A 24,303-nucleotide genomic window follows, 5' to 3' on the forward strand; every position below is an offset into this window, starting at 1 on the left:
TCAAAAAAAAAAAGTCATTAAGATGGAAAAACAACAGATGCACAGTGGCATGATTTGATAAAGAAACAAAATAACACTGGACATAAAATTTAATTCAGTTGTTTCAGCAATGATACAGATTAGAACTCTGTGGATAGACGGACAGCCAAACAAACGAACCAATAGCATGATCACTAAAAACTTAATCTATTAATCTTTTACCTATCTGTACTCACATACAATATAATCAGCTCAATATCTAGGCAAAATTATCATTTTATAACATTAATGAAGCCCTAAGCCAGTATTTGTTTAGAAAGAAGCTTACAAAAACTTAAATCTTAACACTTAACCCATTAAGGCCAAGAAAAAATTGTTGTTTCCTGCTTCCCAGTCCTACCCTATTTTTTTGTGCCTAGCCTAAACATTTCATGCCCCATTGGCTTAATTGCCATTTAAGACTGGATTGTTCCCTCATTAACTCACTATAAAATGTTTTTGAAAAATAAAATTTCCCTACCCTATTATTTTCTTGCTGGTAGCAGGAAACAAGTCAATCATTATTTTTGGTCGAACTCTAAAGACCATTTTCAGATCTAAATGAAATTATGGAAGAAAAAGTGGAGGTCACTGGGCAAAAATTATTAATTCTATAAAATGTAAGAAACCAGAGGAGTAAAAAAATCTGACAAAAATGGCTGATTAGTACCAGCAAACATCCTTCAGTCACAGTTATATACTCATAATAATCTGGGCAGATACATGACAGTGATATATAATCTGGGCAGATACCTATCAGTGATTCATAATCTGGGCAGATACCTGACAGTGATACATAATCTAGGCAGATACCTGACAGTGATACATGATCTGGACAATTGTATTCATTGTAATTTTAAGTTTAGTTGACTCCTCTATTTAACTCTAGCGGTATCATTTCTTCATAACGAAATGATGGAATCAAAAAATTGAACCATTAAACCTTCATTACCAATAGTCATATTTAGTCATTCACAGCTTACATCTTCATAAATTCTACAGCTAAAACCTCAGCAAAACATCTGAAAGTAAATTAAATCATGTTTATAAAGTTTGTTCTTTTTTTTAAATTTGATATGGTTTGATTAAATTAAGTGGGAATCCATTTCTACAATTTGTTTCACTATCGCATTCCTTTGGAGTAAATTTTCAATATGATAATTCAAAAAAAGCACAATGCTGTGTACTTATATTGGTTGATAACAGCTACACACAAAACAGATATTTCACAAGTACCAAAACAAGTCTCTGTATTTTGTGAGCAACTGAAGATGTTCTTACAACTATTCCTTTTTTGTTTTAAATTGAGGGTTTTAATGATAGTCTATTAAAAAAACAAAACACACTTACAAAAAGAAACACTCCTGCTACAAATGAAACTCTGCTACTCAAACTTTTTAGTTGAATTATCTCCCTTTGCAAGCATCAGACAATAGTTATCTTTATTGTTATGCATATATACATATGACCCCTAAACTTTCTAAAAAGTACATCAAAATCTACTGACTAGTTCAGTAGGGATTGACTAACAAGAGGTAGAGACAAACATCTAAATATCAAATAGAGAATGCTTTCAATAATTATTACGAAAACTTCTAAATAATCACATGCTTGTAACCTTAAATTGTGACAAGATTGCTATGAGTAGCCATATGTACCAAAAATAAGTTGAAGTGCAAAAGCTCCATAACTCCTGTAAAATTCAAAATTTGTTGAAACAAAACTGCAGGGCAACATAATCTACTACATATGGTGACTACAAATTATATAAAATGTGAATCCATTGAGCAGTTTCCAAGGAGTTGTGTCCACAAAGTGTCATTATAAGAGTAGAATGTACAAATTTGACCAAGTTGAGCAGTTCCCAAGGAGTTGCATCCAAGTATTCCAACAGTGTATAATGTGCAAATTCAACCAAGTCCCATAACTACTGTCAAATTTGTTGTAACGAAAATGGCGGCGCAATATGATCAATTTTATATGTTGTCTAACAATCCTACAATATTTGGAAAAAAAATATTGTTGAGTGGTTTCCAAGGAATTTACACTGTTCCACTAGTGTTTGTAATTCAACAAGTCCTATAATACTGTCAAATTTGTTGAAACAAAATGGGGACACAATATTATCACCTAAATATGATGATTAACAATCCTACAAAATTTGAACAAAATTTGTTCAGTGATTTCCATGGAGCTGTATCCACAAGTGTTCCTATAATGTAGTATGTACAAATTCAACAAAGTTCCATAACTTCAGTAAAATTTGTTGAATCAAAATGGTGGTGCAATATGGTCAATTGCATATGGTGACTAAATATCCAACAAACTTTGCACAACATCTGTCCTGCCGTTTTCGAGGAGTGGCGTCCACAAGTGAGACCTCGGAGACACTGGAATTTTTTTTTGATGAATGACAGAATGATTGTTTAAGAATAAATAATTCTAATCATAAGATTCTTCATGCTCATAGCCATTTTTGATTGGTAGAAAATGTCTTTGCCAGAAACTTCATACTTGCATGCTCTTCTTCAGATTGTTCATACATGCATTAACGCCGTCAGATTGAAACCAATATGGCCATTGTGTAGTATTGGAACATGCAATTCTTAAACAAAACCAAAGTGAGATCACATGAATAGAAAGAATAATTCATCAACTTTTAATAAAAATTGGTGGCAGCATTTTTGAACTATTATGTAATGAACAGATGGACAGAACACAGTATATCCTTACCATGGCCAGTCTAAAACATACTGAAAACATTGATTAAAAAGTGGGGAAAAAAATGCTCTGAAGGGTGCAGCTTTATACAACTACAGTAGTCCTTCCCTGAAACGGCCATCCGCCTTATACGACCACATTCCAATTACATTAACAACTTATAGTGCAAATTGACCCCTTATAAATGGCCACCTCTCTGAGACACCAGCAGCCACAACTTGAAATGAAGATCTGGCCTCTCGTATCCGGTCATGTTCATCATCAATATATAAACTGTAGGTGTCAGCAGAGATTGAGATGAGTGGTTTTCCTTAGTATATTTGCCAAATAAGTCATTCAATTGAGTGTCAACTGCTCTGAATCCCTTAGGTGTAGATCAGCAAGTGTGCGAATTGTAAACATGTCAAGCATGGGCACCCAAGTGTGAAATAAGACTGATGAATCGGTCATAATTTCAATATGATATGATACGATATGATTTATTTCGACTAAATATCAACATATTAGATGTGTTACACAATTTACAACATACATATACACAATATAAAATACAAATATATATTGTCTATAAAATTTTAAAAGTATAAAAGAATTGAACTGTCAAAAATATAGAACCCAAGACGTTGATATCTAATCAAGGATGGCCCATGAAAGCTAAATAGCTTATTTACAATGGGGTCCTCATAGAGTAAAAATCTTAGAGGTGAACAAAAAGTATAACAATTCAAAACTTTGGCAGGGTATCTTGATAAGAAACAAATCACTAGTATTATAAATAAAATCTAAAACTTTAAGTGTCCAAAGAAGAGTTCATGGCTGTTGACCAAAGGTAGTGTCCAGGTGGCAAGCGCCACTCTGCAACAGTAACAATGGTCCTCATCCAGTACTCATCTTCAAACACTCAAAGTACTGACGTACAGTAAAATCCACTGTATTACAATATACTAATGAAACTATTTATGCCGAGCTTGCTTCAATTGATCAAATAAAAAATCTTTTACTCCTAGTTTGAACGCATCTGAATTTTTTAAACTCTTTAAATTTGCTGGTAAATTGTTCCAGTCTTTAATTGCATTATAATAAAAAGATTGAACAGTTGGCCCCTTTATAATTGGAACATAAAAATTATTTTCACTAGATCTGGTAAAATGGTTATGACAATCTCAAGTTCTTGTGAAATTACAATTCATATAAGATGGTGATTTTCTATTAAATATTTTATAAACATGGTTTAACCTCACTTGTCTTACCCTGTTTTCCACATTAAGAATACCAACGTCTTTAAATATATTAAAATCTATGCTATGTCTAGAGTCCAGGTTTTTAATAAATCGAATGACTTTGTTTTGAACAACCTGAAGTTTATTTTTTAATTTTTTATTGAGACCAGCATACCAAGATGAACATGCTTAGTCGAAGTGGTACTGAATAAGTGCCACACTCAGTGACTTCCTGGACTCCTCTGATAGACATTTAGCATTTCGGTACAGGAACCCCAGTCTTGAGCTAGACTTTTGGACAATATTTTTAACTATAGACTCCCCAGACAAGTATTGATCTATGTTTAAACCCAAATATTTTAGGCTTGTCTGTGAATCTATTGTATGGTCGTTGCATTTTACACTAAACCGGGTAAGTTTCTTTAACTTTCTTTTGGAGCCAAACATAATGCACTCTGTCTTACCCAAATGCAACGACAGTTTATTGTCCATCAGCCATCGACTACAAGACTGGAGTTTCTGACCCAGTCTGGATGATATAATTCCGGGATCTCTATGTGAGTATAAGATTAATTAATGGGTAATTAAGATTAATAAATAGGTAATTAATAATAAAAACATGATCATATACTTCACATTACAAACAAGAGTTGTTACCTTTTTAACCTGGTTGCAATTAGCCATTTAGGTTACACTTTTAATTGATTTTAGTTAGGACTACATGGGAATGAGTTACAACATACCTTAAGCGGGCATACATTTGCACATTAAAGAACCAATAACTCTGGAATACTTGTTTCAATAATGTTTTATCAGTAACGAAAAGTTTGTTTATATACTGTGATGGTTTCAATTAAGCATAGATTTTATTTAACCGAGTCACACTCATTCAAAAAAATTGATAGTAGCATGAATCAATTATCATACTTGGAACGCCAGTTTGATTGACAGCTTTTGTTTTCCTAAGAAACAATAATTGCATTTTCCCCCAAAATACAGATGAATGTTATCTACGTAAATTCAGGTCGGGAAAACAATGGAATTGAAAGTTCAAAGATTAAAAAAAAAAAAAAAAAAAAAATATACGTCCAAAATAGACAATTCAAGCTGAGGTGGTACGACTTGCTAAAAAAAAAATCAAATTTTAATCCCAAAAATATGGTTAATAAAAAAATCCGAAATTCAATGGTTAATTGCCCCACTGCTTTAAAAAATACAAAATATTACATATACATAACAAATATGAAATATCAACTGTTTATCACAGAGATAAAGTCTTGTCTATTCAATACTGTCAATATAATGGTGTATTTGTTAAATATTATTTTTTGTTTTGCTTTCATAATTTGTGTAATAATATGAAGTTATAAAGTCATCATTTCTGCATTACCACTACAAAATGCACTAGACTTGGAGGGTATATGTGCAAATCTGGCAAGAGTTTGTGATGCTATGATGGTAATGCTTCAGTACACCAAATATCATTGACCTAGCATAAGGAGGTTCATCTTGAAATGACCTTATCAGAAAACTTAACATTAAGTTAGTGTACGCCACCGTCATTGAAAAGCAAAAAACTTATAATGAAATACAATGAAATGCTGAAATTGGCCTAACCTTTCAAGAGAGGTCACCTCTCTTATGTGGCCAGTTTTAAATTCCAGTATGGATGGCCACATAAGAGAGAAGGACTACTGTACCATGAAGGGTGAACATAAAAATATTTTTTCAGTTCCTGCAACACAGAAAGGCAACTAACATAAAAAATTGACCAGAAATTTTATAGAACTTAACTATGACAATCTGATAACAAAGCTGGACATTTATAGTGCAGCTATTTTTTTTCTATTACTGAATCTAAAAGTTATTAAAAATACTTATTTTTCTAAAATATCTCTACTTCTGTTACCAATACTTACAATTAAAATGTTATCACAGCTAATGGAAGTTTAGTTATGGTATCTCTTCAGTAAAACATCACAATTTTTTCTTTCATGTCACCTAATTCAGGAACAGCCATAAGAACTTCATAACCATCAATAGCTATTTCCAGACCAAGTATTTCTACCATCCTCATACTTCAATGTAGAATTTCCATTTAGAAGATCCCTTCATTTGACAAAATACCATGAAATTCCTATAAATAAAGTTGTCACAAAAATGGTTATCTAAGCTGAATGAATTGAGAGTTAAAGGTACTTCAAAACTAAACTCACATTGCAATACCTGTATACGACATGAAACATATTGTTGATACTGCGATATACAAAAAGTCTGCATAGTTTCAGCAAGCTCTGGCATAACGTATGAGTTGTGATATGAACACTCCATACGCAGGTGCCGAAGGGATGTTGCCACAGATGAAAGGAAAGTTGACAATTCTGAATGAAAAGTCATCACGTTTGTCATAAAGTTTGGTCAATAGTTTTCCTTTACCATCAATTTCTAAGTGTAGGTCAAGATATGAGGCTGACTTCACAGTGTCTGTAGTATCCTTTATCAAGTTCTTTTGGGTAGATGCGATGTATCAAATCCCCGAAATTAGGATTGTTTAAAGATAATACGTCATCTATATAGCGGAAACTGAGATTGAAGGATCTAGCAAAACGATATTCTTTCTTTCTGATCAGATCAGCTATAAAGTCAGCCTCATAAGAGTGAAGGAATAGGTTAGCAAGTAACGGAGCACAATTTGTTCCCATTAGAATGCCGACCGTTTGTTGAAAAACACCTCCACCACACTGGACAAATATGTTGTCGATTAAAAATTCCAGCATTTTGTAAACATCTTCCTCTGTATATTTGAAAGATAATTTGGAATTATTTCTTACAAAGTATGAGGAATCTCTACCAAGAACTATATATTTGTATCTAGGTGTACCATCTTTTTTGGAAAAACAACGTATAATGTTTTAAGTCGGGATTTTAACTGAGTATGGGGAATAGAAGTATACTGTGTTGAAAAATCATAGGTTTTAATGCTATTATATTCAGATAATAGTCTTGAACTGATTGTCTCCAAAAGATCTTTCAAATTTTTCAAATGTTAACAAAAAGATGAAAAAAACAGTCACTAAATTGATTTTAATTTAGTATCTGTTGGTCATTTTGTAATTTTAAATAGAGAAAAAAATATCATTTGTCTTACCTGATAAGTTGTCCACAATCTTTATCAATAATAGAGTGATTCAGAGACATGGAAATGGACCAAAATTCTCTCTCCAAATTCATGACGCTTGATAGTGAAGCACTGATCTGGAATAGGTCTTTAAAGTCACCCTGAAAAATCAAAAGGGAAACTTTTACATAAATAGATAATGTATTTAATGTTAACAAGACATGGGTAATCACTGAACTAAAGGCCCAATTAAACCTGAATGCTAACAAAACATGGGTCCTCACTGAACTAAAGGCCCAATTAAACCTAATGCTAACAAGACAAGGGTCATCACTGAACTACAGGCCCAAATTAAACCTGAAAGCTTACAAGACACAGTCCTCACTGAACTAAAGGCCCAATTAAACCTGAATGTTAACAAGGCATGGGTCATAACTAAAGGACCAATAGGACCTGAATGCTAACAAGACATAGTCCTCACTGAACTACAGGCCCAGTTAAACCTAATGCTAACAAGACAAGGGTCATCACTGAACTACAGGCCCAAATTAAACCTGAAAGCTTACAAGGCACAGTCCTCACTGAACTAAAGGCCCAATTAAACCTGAATGTTAACAAGACATGGTCATCACTGAACTACAGGCCCAAATTAAACCTGAAAGCTTACAAGACACAGTCCTCACTGAACTAAAGGCCCAATTAAACCTGAAAGCTTACAAGGCATGGGTCACAACTAAAGGACCAATAGGACCTGAATGCTAACAAGACACAGTCCTCACTGAACTAAAGGCCCAATTAAACCTGAATGTTAACAAGGCATGGGTCAAAACTAAAGGACCAATAGGACCTGAATGCTAACAAGACATAGTCCTCACTGAACTACAGGCCCAGTTAAACCTAATGCTAACAAGACATGGTCATCACTGAACTACAGGCCCAATTAAACCTACCTGGTAATGCTAACAAGACATGGTCATCACTGAACTAAAGGCCCAATTAAACCTGAAAGCTTACAAGACATGGTTATCACTGAACTACAGGCCCAATTAAACCTACCCGGTAATGCTAACAAGACACAGTCCTCACTGAACTAAAGGCCCAATTAAACCTGAAAGCTTACAAGGCATGGGTCATAACTAAAGGACCAATAGGACCTGAATGCTAACAAGACACAGTCCTCACTGAACTAAAGGCCCAATTAAACCTAATGCTAACAAGACACACTCATCACTGAACTAAAGGCCCAATTAAACCTGAAAGCTTACAAGACATGGTTATCACTGAACTAAAGGCCCAATTAAACCTGAATGCTAACAAGACATGGGTCATCACTGAACTAAAGGCCCAATTAAACCTAATGCTAACAAGACATGGTCATCACTGAACTAAAGGCCCAATTAAACCTGAATGCTAACAAGACATGGTCATCACTGAACTAAAGGCCCAATTAAACCTGAATGTTAACAAGACATGGGTCCTCATTTAATTAAAGGCCAAATAGGATCTGAATGTAAACAAGACATGGATCCTCATTGAACTAAAAGCCCAATCAGATCTGAATGTAAACAAGACATGGGTCCTCATTGAAGTAAAGGCCAAATAGGACTTGAATGTTAACAAGACATGGGTTCTCACTGAACTAAAGGCCAAATAAAACCGGAATGTTAACAAGACATATGAAATTATAAAATTATCATTTTTGCGTTACCACTACAAAATGCACTAGACTTGGAGGGTATATGTCTATAACTGGCAAGAACTTGTGATGCTATGATGGTAATGCATCTGTACACCAAATATCATTGAATTAGCATAAGGGGGTTCATCTTGAAATGAGCTTATCAGAAAACTTAACATTAAGTTAGTGTACGCCACTGTCATTGAAAAGCAAAAAACTCAAGTCTCACCTTCCGAGACAAAAACAAGAGTATAATTTGCATACTAATACATAACAGATACAATGAAATGCTGAAATTGGCCTAACCTTTCAAGAGAGGTCACCTCTCTTATGTGGCCAGTTTTAAATTCCAGTATGGATGGCCACATAAGAGAGAAGGACTACTGTACCACGAAGGGTGAACATAAAAATATTTTTTCAGTTCCTGCAACACAGAAAGGCAACTAACATAAAAAATTGACCAGAAATTTTATAGAACTTAACTATGACAATCTGATAACAAAGCTGGACATTTATAGTGCGGCCTAAAATATCTCTACTTCTGTTACCAATACTTACAATTAAAATGTTATCACAGCTAATGGAAGTTCAGTTATGGTATCTCTTCAGTAAAACATCGCAATTTTTTCTTTCTTGTCACCTAATTCAGGAACAGCCATAAGAACATCATAACCATCAATAGCTATTTCCAGACCAAGTATTTCTACCATCCTCATACTTCAATGTAGAATTTCCATTTAGAAGATCCCTTCATTTGACAAAATACCATGAAATTCCTATAAATAAAGTTGTCACAAAAATGGTTATCCAAGCTGAACAAGTTCCCCTCCCCCTCATTTCTAAATTCCTTTATTTCTAGTTCCCTGGGATCAATGCAATGGAGGTAATCACTGAATACAGAATTGTTTATTGATAAAACATAACACAATCCCACTTTCCCATTTCCGTGTCGGTGTGCATTATATAATGGTTTGTGATTGTAGGCGCGAGCAGAAAGGCAATTTCGCTATAAATCAGGAAATCAGTTATATTGGGAATGACTCAAGTGTTAGCATCTTTCGAAATATGGTGGTTAGGGTTGCATCATTTGATGAATACTTTCCTTTGCTCCTTTGATTACTGATACGCAGAATTGTCAGTTGAGCATGAACCTCGACAAAAACACCTAATTATTTTAAAAAATTTGCAACCACCATGGTTACTGAAATAAAAATGTAACAATAACCACCAGAAAAGTAACAGCTTCCGACCCCCTAACAAGGTTACAAAAATAGAATGGCGTCCCTACCCCCTGGGACATTTTTCATGGAATAGCCCCAAGGTATATCTAATGGTTCTAGCAGTTTAATATCTAAGTAATTGACAGAAATAATTATTGAAAACTATTGAAATGGAGCAATTTTATCCCTGTTTTTACTTTGATGGAGTCACAGTGGAGGACATGAGTAACTTCACTGTGCAGTGTGGAGAAATTAAAATTCTGGTTGAAAATAGTGTACAACCATCTTGTACATCTTTAAGGAGATCAACTGAGCAATTAGAATGGGTTTCTTCAAAAAGCAAATCACTCAGTTGAATTACAGTGAATCTCCCTTTATAAACATCACAGAGTAATAATCTTTTTCACTGACATATTTGATGCCTATTCATCCAGTAAAATTACATCAAAATCCATGCAGCAGTAAACAGACTTTTTTTCAATTACATGATATGCATGAACAACTGAACAAAAAGACAGACTGACAGACACGGTGATTCCAATACATTACCCCATTTTCAAACATATGAAAGTTTACAAAGAGTAATCAAGGGAACCAAGACCACAGCTGTAATCAAAAGAATGTAATCCAGGGACAAAGACCAGACATGGAAAACAGAGATACACTGTACCACAAAGGGTGAACATAAAAACATGTTTTCAGTTCCTGCAACTCAGAAAGGCAACTAACATAAAAAATTGACCAGAAATTTTATAGAACTTAACTATGACAATCTGATAACAAAGCTGGACATTTATAGTGCGGCTATTTTTTTTCTATTACTGAATCTAAAAGTTGTTAAGAATTCTTGCTTTTCTAAAATATCTCTACTTCTGTTACCAATACTTACAATTAAAATGTTATAGCAGCTAATGGAAGTTTAGTTATGGTATCTCTTCAGTAAAACATCGCAATTTTTTCTTTCTTGTCACCTAATTCAGGAACAGCCATAAGAACATCATAACCATCAATAGCTATTTCCAGACCAAGTATTTCTACCATCCTCATACTTCAATGTAGAATTTCCATTTAGAAGATCCCTTCATTTGACAAAATACCATGAAATTCCTATAAATAAAGTTGTCACAAAAATGGTTATCTAAGCTGAATGAATTGGGAGTTAAAGGTACTTCAAAACTAAACTCACATTGCAATACCTGTATACGACATGAAACATTGTTGATACTGCGATACAAAAAGTCTGCATAGTTTCAGCAAGCTCTGGCATAACGTATGAGTTGTGATATGAACACTCCATACGCAGGTGCCGAAGGGATGTTGCCACAGATGAAAGGAAAGTTGACAATTCTGAATGAAAAGTCATCACGTTTGTCATAAAGTTTGGTCAATAGTTTTCCTTTACCATCGATTTCTAAGTGTAGGTCAAGATACGAGGCTGACTTCACAGTGTCTGCAGTATCCTTTATCAAGTTCTTTTGGGTAGATGCGATGTATCAAATCCCCGAAATTAGGATTGTTTAAAGATAATACGTCATCTATATAGCGGAAACTGAGATTGAAGGATCTAGCAGAACGATATTCTTTCTTTCTGATCAGATCAGCTATAAAGTCAGCCTCATAAGAGGTTATAAGAGGAATAGCCCCAAGGTATATTTAATGGTTCTAGCAGTTTAATATCTAAGTAATTGACAGAAATAATTATTGAAAACTATTGAAATGGAGCAATTTTATCCCTGTTTTTACTTTGATGGAGTCACAGTGGAGGACATGAGTACAACCATCTTGTACATCGTTAAGGAGATCAACTGAGCAGTAAGGATGGGTTTCTTCAAAAAGCAAATCACTCAGTTGAATTACAGTGTATCTCCCTTTATAAACATCACAGAGTAATAATCTTTTTCACATATTTGATGATGCCTATTCATCCAGTAAAATTACATCAAAATCAATGCAGCAGTAAACAGACTTTTTACAATTGCATGATATACATGAACAACTGAACAAAACAGACTGACAGACAAGGTGATTCCAATACATTTTCATACCCCATTTTCAAACATATTAAAGTATACAAAAAGATGTAAAAAAACAGTCACTAAAATGATCTTAATTTAGTATCTGTTGGTCATTTTGTAATTTTAAATATAGAAAAAAATTATCATTGGTCTTACCTGATAAGTTGTCCACAATCTTTATCAATAATATATTGAATCAGAGACATGAAAAATGACCAAAATTCTCTCTCCAAATTTATGACACTTGATAGAGAAGCACTGATCTGGAATAGGTCTTTAAAGTCATCCTGAAAAATCAAAAAGAAAACTTATACATAAATAGATGATGTATTTAATGTTAACAAGACATGGGTCCTCATTGAACAAAAGGCCCAATTAAACCTAATGCTAACAAGATATGGTTATCACTTAACTACAGGCCCAATTAAACCTGAATGTTAACAAGACATAGTTATCACTGAACTACAGGTCCAATTAAACCTGAATGTTAACAAAACATGGGTCATCTTTGAACTAAAGGCCAAATAGGACCTGAATGCTAACAAGACATGGTCCTCACTGAACTAAAGGCTCAATTAAACCTGAATGTTAACGAGACATGGGCCCTCATTGAACTAAAGGCCAAATAGGACCTGAATGTTAAAACACGGTCCACACTGAACTAAAGGCCCAATTAAACCTGAATGTTAACAAGACATGGGTCCTCATTGAACTAAAAGCCCAATAGGACCTGAATGCTAACAAGACATGGGTCCTCACTGAACTAAAGGCCAAATAGGACCTAAATGTTTACACGACATTGGTCCTCACTGAACTAAAGGCCCAATTAAACCTGAGTGTTAACAAGACATTGGTCATCACTGAACTAAAGGCCCAATCAAAACCTGAATGTTAACAAGACATGGGTCCTCATTGAACTCAAGGTCAAATATGACCTGAATGGTAATAAGATATGAGGAAACTGCAGGGGAACAAACAAACATGTAACCGCAAAATTATTTTTTGGGTATCACATAATATCTCACCACTATGTGTGGCTTGGCAAAACAAGAGGCTCAGAAGAGCTGGAATCGTTCATCTGGTTAAATTTTGTCTTTTAATGGCAAGAAATTCAACAAAAAGTTGTCTAACAAAGTTTCTTTCAATCTATCATAGTTTTCAAGATATAAGCTAAACACAGTAAAAAAATAAACAGCCACTTTTTGTCTTTAGTAACAGTGGCCATGCTTTTTGCAAGATCAGAAATCCCAACACAAAGATTGTCAAACATGTTCTTTATAACATTCATGCAAAGTTTTATTTCAATCCATCCATAAATTATAGAGAACATTTTCAAAGTTGGAAATTTAAAATTCGGGAAAAAAATCCATTTCAGGACCCATAACTCAATCATTTGTAAACTGATTTTTCTGAAAATATCAGCATAGATAAAATCCCATCATGCTGAACGATTTTAATCCCTATCAGATTTTAGCTAAACCAAACTGCTTTTGAGTAATTTGCAACTTTCTACAATTTGACCCCTATGGTCTATTTTTAGTAACTGCGGCCATGTTTTTGCCAGGTCAAAAATCCACACACAAGGATTGTTGAAAATACCCTAAGGAACATTTATGCAAAGTTTGGTTACAATCTATTGTGTAGTTTCAGAGGAGAAGATGTTTGAAAAAGTTCGTGGACAACAACAGACACATAGTAATGGCAAAAACTCAAATGGCCTTTTAGCAAGGTGAGCTAAAAAGATCTCGAGTTAAATGACAGGAACATGACATAAAAATTCAGGGATGACACTACCAGTATTTGGAGACACAGGACAAACTCATTCCCCTCCTAGAAGCCCTATTCCCCTGACTGAAAAAATTTCCAATAACCAGTATCCCAACTCTTAAACATGAATATTTTTAAGGATCCCCATCCAATAATGGTTTCCAATACAGATCTGCGTTGTAAATCAACTGACAGTTTGCACCTTAAAAACACTTGTCAAATTTGAAGGATGTATGGTTTAGTGACACAGTGTTTAATATGAACAGACAGGTACTAAATTGATCATTTGATGGTTATTTTTTAATAAAATAAAATTAAGATGTAAATGTTACTTTACTTCATGGCGTAATTATTGTAGCATTTGTGCCTGAATGTAGTTAGATAAAGAACAGATAAGGCAAAATGCAACCAAAAAATAAAATTTTTAATTTGAAAAAGTGAAATAACCATTTTGTACAGAAAATGGTAGAAAACAGTCAGGTGGCAATGTTTATTATTTTGATCTACATGTAATTGATAGAGAATTGACAGTGTTTAATCAGTATAAATCTATTGCCTTTTCCTCCTTATTTCAGTTCAGCAATGAGTCCCAATCCAAATATAACACCCCAAAAATTAGAAAATAAGATACATGTACATAAAATCCCAATTCTGGGGGAAAATTCCCACATGAACTGATGGGGGACTCATTTGAAAAAGTTAAAAATCACCCTGGAATGACAAGGTTCTGTTAAATCCCAAACAGTTTTGTCAATAGATACCTCTTGGCTGATATAAGATAAATTATTTTAGAATTTTAACTTAAACTAGAAAAACAAAGTTCATTAGGGGATACGGCCTGCTTTCCTCCCAAGAAACCATAGGGTACCACATACATGTACGTAATTTAAGCCTTCAGATGCAGAAACAAAATGGAAGGTGCTTATTAGTATCGTGTAATAAATAATCTGTGAAAGTTTTAACCAAGTTCCATTCTAGGGTTTCAGTAGAGCTGCTAATTAGGACTGTGTGCAAGGGACAAAACTTTTCAAAAATCCAAGAATCAACCAATCCACCTTTCTCAGTTTCAATTAAATTTGAACAAGTGTTTTTGAGTTATCCTGCAAATGTGTGGAGGGATGGGCAGACAAGGGTAAAACAAAATGCCCCAAACCTCAAGTTGCTGGGGCATAAAAAAGAAATATTTCTAAATATAATTACCTGATAAGCTGTCTATAATATAATCTTTATCACCAATATAAGTAATGACGTAGAAATCTGTAGTCATGGACTCAAACTCATTCTCCCCGTTAATAATGGCTGACAAGGAAGTAATAGACAAGGATTGGGCTTTTATCAGTTACCATCCTAAAAATAAAATATCAAAAAGAATTAAAACCCTAACAAAAACAATGGATTAGTAGAATGTCATATTAATGTATAAAATGATAGCATCTTTAATAAACCATGGGCTCCCAGGTGCCAGAATTGCTCACCTGGTCTATTTTTCACCTTTCTAGAGCCCAACTACAACAGGAGTCATCCTACAAATTACCTTCAGGCCTTATCATAGGGATCATAGAGTTATCATAGAAAATATCTTGGTAATTATGATATCTTACCTTGCAAATTAGTTAGAACAAGAAGCAATTGATAATTGAAGAAAGAAAAAGAAAGACAGAAGATAGTCAAATCCAAGAGAAAACAGATGACACCACAGACAAAAAACCAAAAAAAATTTGGCTAATGGAACTTCAATTTGGCTAGCAAGATCAATATTCCGCTAGTAGCCAGAATGGCAAGTTGGAGGAAAAAAATGACTTCCCACACTGATCATCCCTAACCTAAGTCGAACTTAATCTGTAACTTCTCATAGTAAGACTGCATAAAAAAAGATAAAATCAATTGGCAAAAGCATTACAAAAAAAGTGCAGAAAACTGCAAATTCACTGAAATTTTCTATGTTCAAGGGCCATAACTTCTGTGAAAATCATTCAACCATAACCAAAGTCGAACTTAACCTGTAACTCATAATAAGGCCACATACCAAAAACAAACATATTTGGTAAAAGCATAATAAAAAAAAGTGTGGAAAACGCAGACGGACAGACAGTTGGCATTTCCATGACCATGTCCCCTTGCTACGTGTCGCGGGGGACAACAAACGTAAATGAACACGGACTACAGGAAAAACTTGGCAGCATGCCCATAAGTGTAAGTATCATCTGCTTTTTGTATAAAACTCCACCACATTGCTCATCAAATGTCATATCAAAGTGGCACTGGACAAGGGCCATATACACTACAGCTAACCACTATTTGGACGATGCCACTTGTCCATGGAGGATAAATCAAGTTGTCCACGCTTTGCCCACCCTTAATGCCAACGGTGGACAAACGTCCATGTGCCCACCGTGTCAGGTGGACAGTATAGTGTCCACGCCCACAGTATCTGGTGGATGCGAGATAACTTGTTGCTTGGATTTAAGCTTAGTGATCTTAGTGAAAGAACAGATTTAAAGCAAACACATGCAACTTGAACTTACAGTCTGTAAATAACCAATTTTGGTATCGTGTCATTTGAAAGTGGGAAGCATCATTGGAAGATAATACATGATCCAGAATTATTGAACCGCGTACTTCATGAGTTTTCAAATGGCAACAGATTTAACCGCATATTATCCGAGCACATGTTAACCAAATATAGTGATGGGTGAAAATTTCCCCTCTTAAGTTGAATATGCAGTTAGTTCTTATAGATTTAATGCACCATAGACAATTGAACGACTTATTTCTTCCGTTTTTTTTTTCTTCACTTAGCGCAACAATTTTGACTATGATGGCCCTGTGCAGGTCCGGGTGTTAAAAGAATAGGCCTGCAGCAGCGCCTCCTCGCACATTAAAGAACCCTGCCGTGGTATTCGATAGGAGTAAGAACCTTTGCATTCTGCCACAGGAGGCTAAATTGTCTGACCCTACCCATCCCTTCCTTTTTCTTGTGGCAATCAAAATTTGTCTACCCTATTATCCTTGTGTCCCATCCAATATTTTCATTTTATCATCATTTCATGTTCATTTTATTATCCATTTCATGTTCATTGTCGGAATACAGCTGAAATATTGCTGCTCGGACATTAAACCCCAACAATCAATCAATCAATCATTGACCATGTTTAGTTCCGTTGTTATATAATAACAGTAGCATACAAATTGTAAATTAAAATGTTCAAGAAAATGGAGTACTCGCGAACTACTCATTTTACTGACAGGTTTCTTACGTAATAATTCTAAAAAAAAGAACAAAGTATTTTAAACCAATAAACTATAAAAATGCTTTCAGTGTGACAATTTCTTATGCAAATTTGATAATTTTTAACATCTTTGTAATATCGTCGACCAATCAATGTGTTTCATGTTTTATCAAAAGGTGTGTCCCTGTGTTTTGAGCATCGTTTGAGGTAAATTGACATTTCGTTGACACAGCAACAATTATCAATCGACGAACAACGTGCCTTATTTGCATAGATAATAAGAAGAGAAATAATACATGAAAGTATTTAAAATTCGACACCGTCATTCAAAAAACAAGTAACTTTAAGAGAAAATATAAAAATATAAATTATATTTTCTTAAATTTTTCATAACGTTGACGTTAAATCATAACTTTTCACTTTACGAGTCAGACTTTTTAATTAAAATTTATTTACATGTAATTCCCGAAAATCTTCACATATTAAGTTATTAATCAAAATGCACTTCGAAAATGGATTTCTTTTAAAGTGTTTTATTTTGAAATCTCGTAATTTTTTAGAATCTTCTGAAACTTTATTCCACAAACAATATTACTTTCATTTTCGAAATATATATTGTTAGTTTATGAATATACAAATAGGTGAATGACACAAGGGCAATCGTATTTTTATTTAAATAATTAAATGTTCATTGTTCTTGTAAAATCATGCTCAGAACAAGTATTTTTTTCTTTTTACTAAACAGAATAATCTTGTAAAGTATTTGTGATTTTCATATCATAGCTACCTAGAAATAAAATTAATCAATGTGTTTACACTCAGCCAATATACAGGAAGTAGTCGATTACTGCTAATTAATGAGAAGAAATTGTTTAGTATTTAGATTACAGAATAAAAAGAAACCTAATTTAATGTTTTATGATTACAGAAGCGTATTAGGGACATCCAAAGTTTTATTTTTAAATCAAAACTTCCACATTTAAAATCCCTTATAAAATATAGAATATAAGACATAATCTGATAAAAAAAAAAATAAATTCTTCTAATATAAATTTTATCACTAAATGTATATAGAATAAATTAAACTAATTGGTATCTTTATTTACACTGGTGTGCTGACTTAGTAGGCCTTTTTCTGAAAATCTCCAATATATTTCAATACTAAAACGGGACAAAAATGAGTTTGAAATTACGTATTATTGCATTATTTTGCCTTTCACTTGTAGTTGTTACAATGGATACATATTAAATTATTATAGTTGAGAGTATTATTCAAATTTTAGCATATTAAAAATTCGTAACACAAGCCCACAGTCGTTTCGATTTTATTTTCGAATTTCATGAAGGTCGCCCTCATCGTATGTCTCGTTTATTTTTTTTACGGTTGTTGACAAAAAAAAACCAAATAATTACTGCTCAATCTTAGTACACACGTGCACGAAGGTCTAATCATGATTAAGTCACCTACATGAATACGTCTTCTAAGGTACATGTAAGTGTCGTTTGCCAATACGCGCTGATCAACTGTCCAGTTCCAGTTCACAATACTTTAAACCACACCCTCAATATTCCTACAAGTTATTACCTGTCAATCAACATTACTGCATCTTTCTTAAAACCACATCCTTGACATTTTATTTAATTGATTACATGTCAATCAAAGGTCCGAGATAGAACACCTGATCTTTATCCACTGTCAGTAATTCACAGCAACATAATGCAGTGCCATAAAAGGGGATGCAGTTATAGTTTTATCTTTCAAAGGGACTGCACATCCAATCTTAGCTGATTTTCTCTAAGAATTTTAAATATTATAAACAAGAGGAGGGTGCACTTTTTCCGTTACATGGCCATTCATCTTACAAGGTTAGTTGTTGTTTTCAAATTCATATAAGTTATGTTGAACTATTCAATATTTCTGAATATATTCTAATCCAACAAGTAACACTTGATTAACATTAAATCAAAATTTCTTCTTTAACATAATTTATTTTTTGAAAAGTGATAGCGCTGCACTGTATTAAAACCTGCCACAACCATTAATTGATTAACTGTCAATTAAAGAGATCAAATGGCACCTATCAAAGATTACCACGATTTCCTGTATTTATTCCCTTTGTTGGCAAATGCTCACACTTCTCTGCTCTAATCCCGCCCACAAGTAATTGATGACTGTTGATTATAAAGAAGCTCTACTGACACCTGTGAAATATTGTTACCGATAGTTCATACAATTATATACACTTCTTATAATACAACAGGACCATAATATTTACTACACAAGAATGAGTTTTAACTCTGATTCCTCTCAAAACAAAACGATTTAAAAGTGACAACTAGAATGCGTGGGCAACGTGGACAGAGACCAACCACATGTCCACCGTGGGCCGGTGGGAACGTATCCAAGGAGGGACACAAATTGTCCACCATTGCCAACGCCCACTGTGGGAAGAGGGAATTGTAGTGTACATGTAGGTTTTTTCTACAATTCTCTGAAAAGCTTTTAACATGCTTATATGTACATTTTACATGAAAATAGAAACTTTATCCAATCATTGTGCCTTATTTTAAAACACTTGATGCCATACTAACCTCTAGCATCTGACATGTTGGAAGCCACCGCTAATGTGAATTAGCTAAACATGTGTTTTAAAATATTTTAAGTCTTTTATTTACATAAAAAAAGTTTAACCTACCGGAAATCGAGCAATAAAAATCCTAAATATTTGTTAAATACCAAGAAAACATTTGTAATGAAGACAGTTGTCAAAATGACCAGCCATTCTGAATTAGGTCACTAATTTTATGGAATACAATATGTTCTTGACAAAACGAACTTGAAGTTGGTCAAGGCAATTCTTTGGTTAATTTGATATGTTCATTTCGCAAACTTTAAAATCCGTAATTTTAATTTTATCAACCGGAATTACACACTCAAAAAGCTAAAAACCAAATATGAAGTTCATTTTAAATGCTTTTACAAAGGATTTCCAGGATTGCTGGATTTTCTCATCAGGTAGGTCATTTGTATTTCTTCAGTTTAGTCACCTTCTGCCATGTTATGGTAAATAAATTATATAAAACGTTTTAAATGGCAAATATTTAACTATAATTCTGCCGATTTCAAAGAACGGCGGAACAAGCCTTACGCAATATGGTGCTCAGAAGTAAGAGGTTGGGGTATGGTGGAACGGAATTCTAACCTCTTACGTTGTAGAAGTAAGTCAGACCTTATACTGGTCTATAGAACATAAAAAGTAAAGGTCCCAGAACACGGCCCTAGGAGATACCACATTTGAACTTCATTGGAAAATCAGACTATGCACCATTGGCACTGATATCCTGCTGTCAACCTACCAAGTACCACTCAACTCCATTTAACAGTGGTTGGGAAAGATTTCTTTTTCAAATGGACCATTTTCAGCATTTATTTCAAGTACATGTACATAGTACAAAAAGTTGATGGGCCATTTATTAACATTCTAAGTCAAATCCTGTAACTTTAGGACCATGGCCTTGGCACATGGCCAATGACACTTGCCTTTCCTTATCACATATTTAGCAATGAGAACTCCTGTCATCTAAAATTTGTGGCATAAGATCAGACAGTTAATAATCTCAAATGTGTTTTGCACTTGTCACTACTGTGGCCGAGTCAGTACCCTCTTCCCAAATTATGCCTAAATAAAGGCTTAGCAACTGTTGTCTACACATTCAACAAGTCAAGTCTGAATGTGATATGTGAGGTGCTTTAAAGGGTAAACTGACAAATTAATTTCTTGCAAATTTTGATCTTTTGTCTACCTGTTGTTTTCTATTGGTCACTGAATGTTAACATTTCATTTACTTCTCTCTTTTTTTTATCTTCAGTGCAATCTATCTAAATCATCCCGCTTTACATGTATTTCGTATAAAAGAAAAAAAGAAATACTTGTAAAAGAAAACTTGCAACAGTCAGAGCAACAAATAAAAAAAAATTCTAAAAATTTTTACTTATCTAAACACACAATTTCAGCAATGCATTATGTACATGTATATAGTTTGATAAAATCACAAATATTTCAAAAGGTGGTCACTCAAAGTTGACATTTAGGGTTGACATCTATCGCATTTTATTAGCTGAAAATATGATTATGAAAATTAATTTTGTTACATGTACATTTTGCAATACATGTAGCGAAAGGTATTTTCTGATTAGGCCTAAAAAAAAAATGTCTGTTTCGGGTTTCCCGACCGACCCAAATTCTTTCTCCCGACCCTAATATATTTTCTCTTCAAAATTGACAAAATCGGTAATTTCCGCCAATTTCTGGTATAATACGGATCATTTCCGGTAAAACTGAAAGTACGTTTAAAACAAGGTCACAATAGTGTTAGAATAGGAGACTGATTTATATCACGTAAATACAGCGTACTTATATTTTGTTCAAAATTCCTACAAAAAAAATAAGTGTATTGTAATAAAAGACATGATTAATAGGTGTGTATGTTAAACATTAAACTTTCTACTTAAAACCAAACACTTTCATGACTTAAACATGATGTTATTTTACAAATATAGGGTCAACTTACGTCGAGAAAAAATAAAATGAAAAAAAAATAATAAAATGAAAATGTCTACCAACCTACCCTATTTTTGGGAGGAATGTATCCGTAAACAGACATTTTTTTTTTTAGGAAAAAAAATTACTTGGCATACAAATTATGATTGTAAAAAATAAAATTTGGGAATATTTCTTTAAATGTTTTAAATAATAAACTTAATTCATAAAGTTCAAGATCAAACAGAAGATTCTGAGAATTTTGAACTTAGAGAAAGAAGATTGTTTCCCCCCTAGTCTGACTGGAAATGAAATATAAAGTAAAAACATGTAGTTAGATCTGATCCAGAAACTTATAAATGTTTAACCTGATAACAGAAAGGAATCCTTTCATCCAACATATCAAGCTACGTCAGAAGAAGAAGTGCTCCTTTTCTGAGAGCTATGACCAGCAGAAGGTGTCATTTCATTTTTCATTTATGTAGTTCCATAAATTATGATGCATGAAAGAGGTGTAAGAAAGAACCCAGCTCCGTCACGGCTTTTATGTTATCAAATGAATTTCGTTGACCTTAGGGGACCCGTGTCCCCTTACAGATGGATCTATGAGAGGCTAAATTTGGGAAATAAGATTCATATAGAAGCCCCAAATTTATAACACTTTTCTGAAATGACTAACTATATCATATCTATGTTAACGTTTTTTTTGGTTTTTTTTTATGTACATATGTCAATGCGTATACATACTGAGTAACTTGACAGTAAAAATTACATGCATAAAACATTTAAGTGATTAATACAATATGCAATGCATTTTTTTTTTAATTCCCGTGTTCGATCGCCTCATCATGCCCTTTCTTGTGACATTAGGTTATTATCGACTTGGATAAAGAAAATATATTCTATTATCAATAAACTTGGTTTTTCACACATAATCTATCAAAAATGTAGCTTTAAACCTATTTTATCAAATATAAAACAACGAATAACCGATCAATTTATGCAAGAGCAACATTTCCAAATCCAAAATTCAAATAAACTAACATTTTATCGAAATTTACACAATGAATACAAACGAGCAAGCTTTGTTGATATTTTACAAAAAAGATCAGAAAGATCCTCTCTTTGCAATATAAGAATCAGCAGCCATAATTTGCAGATAGAAAAAGTTAAGCCGTCATCTATTAATTCCTGCAAACGAGAGATTATGTACAGTTTGCAACTCTGGGGAGGTTGAAGATGAATTACATTTTTTGCTAAAATGTGAAAAATACTCCAGAGTAAGAAGTCAATTTATATCCAAATTATCAAATATCCTCAAAAACGATATTGATTCAATTAATTACTACACACTGAAACAATGTATACTCAGCGATTCGTATACTATACTAAAGATTATCACTAATTTTTTAGATATTATTTTTTCTATCAGAAAAATTTTATTTCATAACAAATATCTCTTCTCATAACATTTGATTAATATTCTATTTACATGTATACTGGTACTATAAATGTTACACTTTTATGTAGCAATTATATGGGCCTTGGCTTTGCCAATTATTGTAATTGTGTTTGTCCCAATAAAGAATATTATATTATAACTCCCCGCTTCAGATTTAAAAAAATAGACTCAATTTAAGTATACCTCCTCCTTGGAACTCTATGTTACTACAATCGGTAAGTTCAGGCTTCTCCATTTATCAACAAATACCTGATCTGCATTGTCGACGTCAGGCATGACTATGAGTAGTGTTCACAAATCGCGCGAAATGTTGAACATGCAGGTTGTGGTTGGTCTAAAAACAGGACTAGAAAAAAACAGGACGGACATTTTTGATACATTTTTTACTATAACTTTAGTCTCACTCAATGGAATTCAAAAATTTGAAATTATTTCTTAAGAGAAATAAAAATGCTTTTAATTGATTTAATTTTAAAATACAAATAATAAAGCGAAAATCTTTTTGTAACTAGAAAATGGCGATAAAAGGGGAACATGTTGATGAATAAAGTTCATTAATGATAAAATGTGTCACGGTTGTCAAATAATGTTTACTTATTCTTCCAACTTATTCTAATGGGTGCAACTCAGTCTTAGACTCCGTTCATTTTCGAAATATGATTAAATTATGTTTTCCATGTCACAATATTTTTAAAAGCACCACCGAAAACGGGCACAACACCACAGCCTGTTGGACTGAATGAATGGTCCACACATCTCCAATCTTGGACTCAAATGGTTTATTAAACCCACTTTGTGACAATGCAACTCAATCTGAGACCCGTTAATTCATTTAAAAAAAATTATTGAATTATGTTTTCCATGTCACGGTAATTTCATAAGCATGGCCGAAAGCGGGCACAGCACCACGGCTTCAGAGACTGAATAAATTAAATCAAAATGAACTAGACTTGGATTAATTGTTTTGTGTAAAGGAGTGTACTTTTCAGAAAGTAGAGGTCTAAAATTGGACCAGAAACATGCATTTCCCGATGTCCAGACAACAATTTGAGTATTGTGATTGGATTTTTACGATTACTTTTATGATTAAGATTACTACAAGGTGCCTTGCCACAAAGGATTTTTGTGATTTATATTTGGAGTTGTGACTTGAGCCATGTAAGAATAAGAGATACTAAGGGGCCAAAAACAAGTATTTTTTCTGATTTCTTAATTAACGATAGTTTGTGCAAATTTGTGTCAAAATGTGGAGCCAAGCAAGGAGATGTTCTTAGACCCATTCTTTGTAATTCATATATAAATGATTTAATTTC

The 24,303-nt window shown here is 33.5% G+C and overlaps 1 long non-coding RNA gene across 1 annotated transcript; it reads right to left on the bottom strand.

Annotated features, from left to right (window-relative positions):
* Window positions 1-2: 2 nt before the first annotated feature.
* On the bottom strand, window positions 3-23,281 carry LOC148598946 (uncharacterized). Its single transcript, XR_015918535.1, has 8 exons — window positions 23,174-23,281; window positions 14,958-15,104; window positions 12,147-12,277; window positions 10,865-11,082; window positions 9,314-9,531; window positions 7,108-7,238; window positions 5,879-6,096; window positions 3-1,040 (listed from the first exon to the last, which is right to left on the bottom strand). It is a non-coding gene; the product is annotated as an uncharacterized LOC148598946 (long non-coding RNA).
* Between the last annotated feature and the right edge of the window lie 1,022 nt (window positions 23,282-24,303).

The sequence above is a fragment of the Perna viridis genome, chromosome 14 (assembly GCF_037379345.1).
Source record: "Perna viridis isolate PV_CMFRI_1.1 ecotype Kerala chromosome 14, ASM3737934v1, whole genome shotgun sequence".
Classification (NCBI taxonomy): domain Eukaryota; kingdom Metazoa; phylum Mollusca; class Bivalvia; order Mytilida; family Mytilidae; genus Perna; species Perna viridis.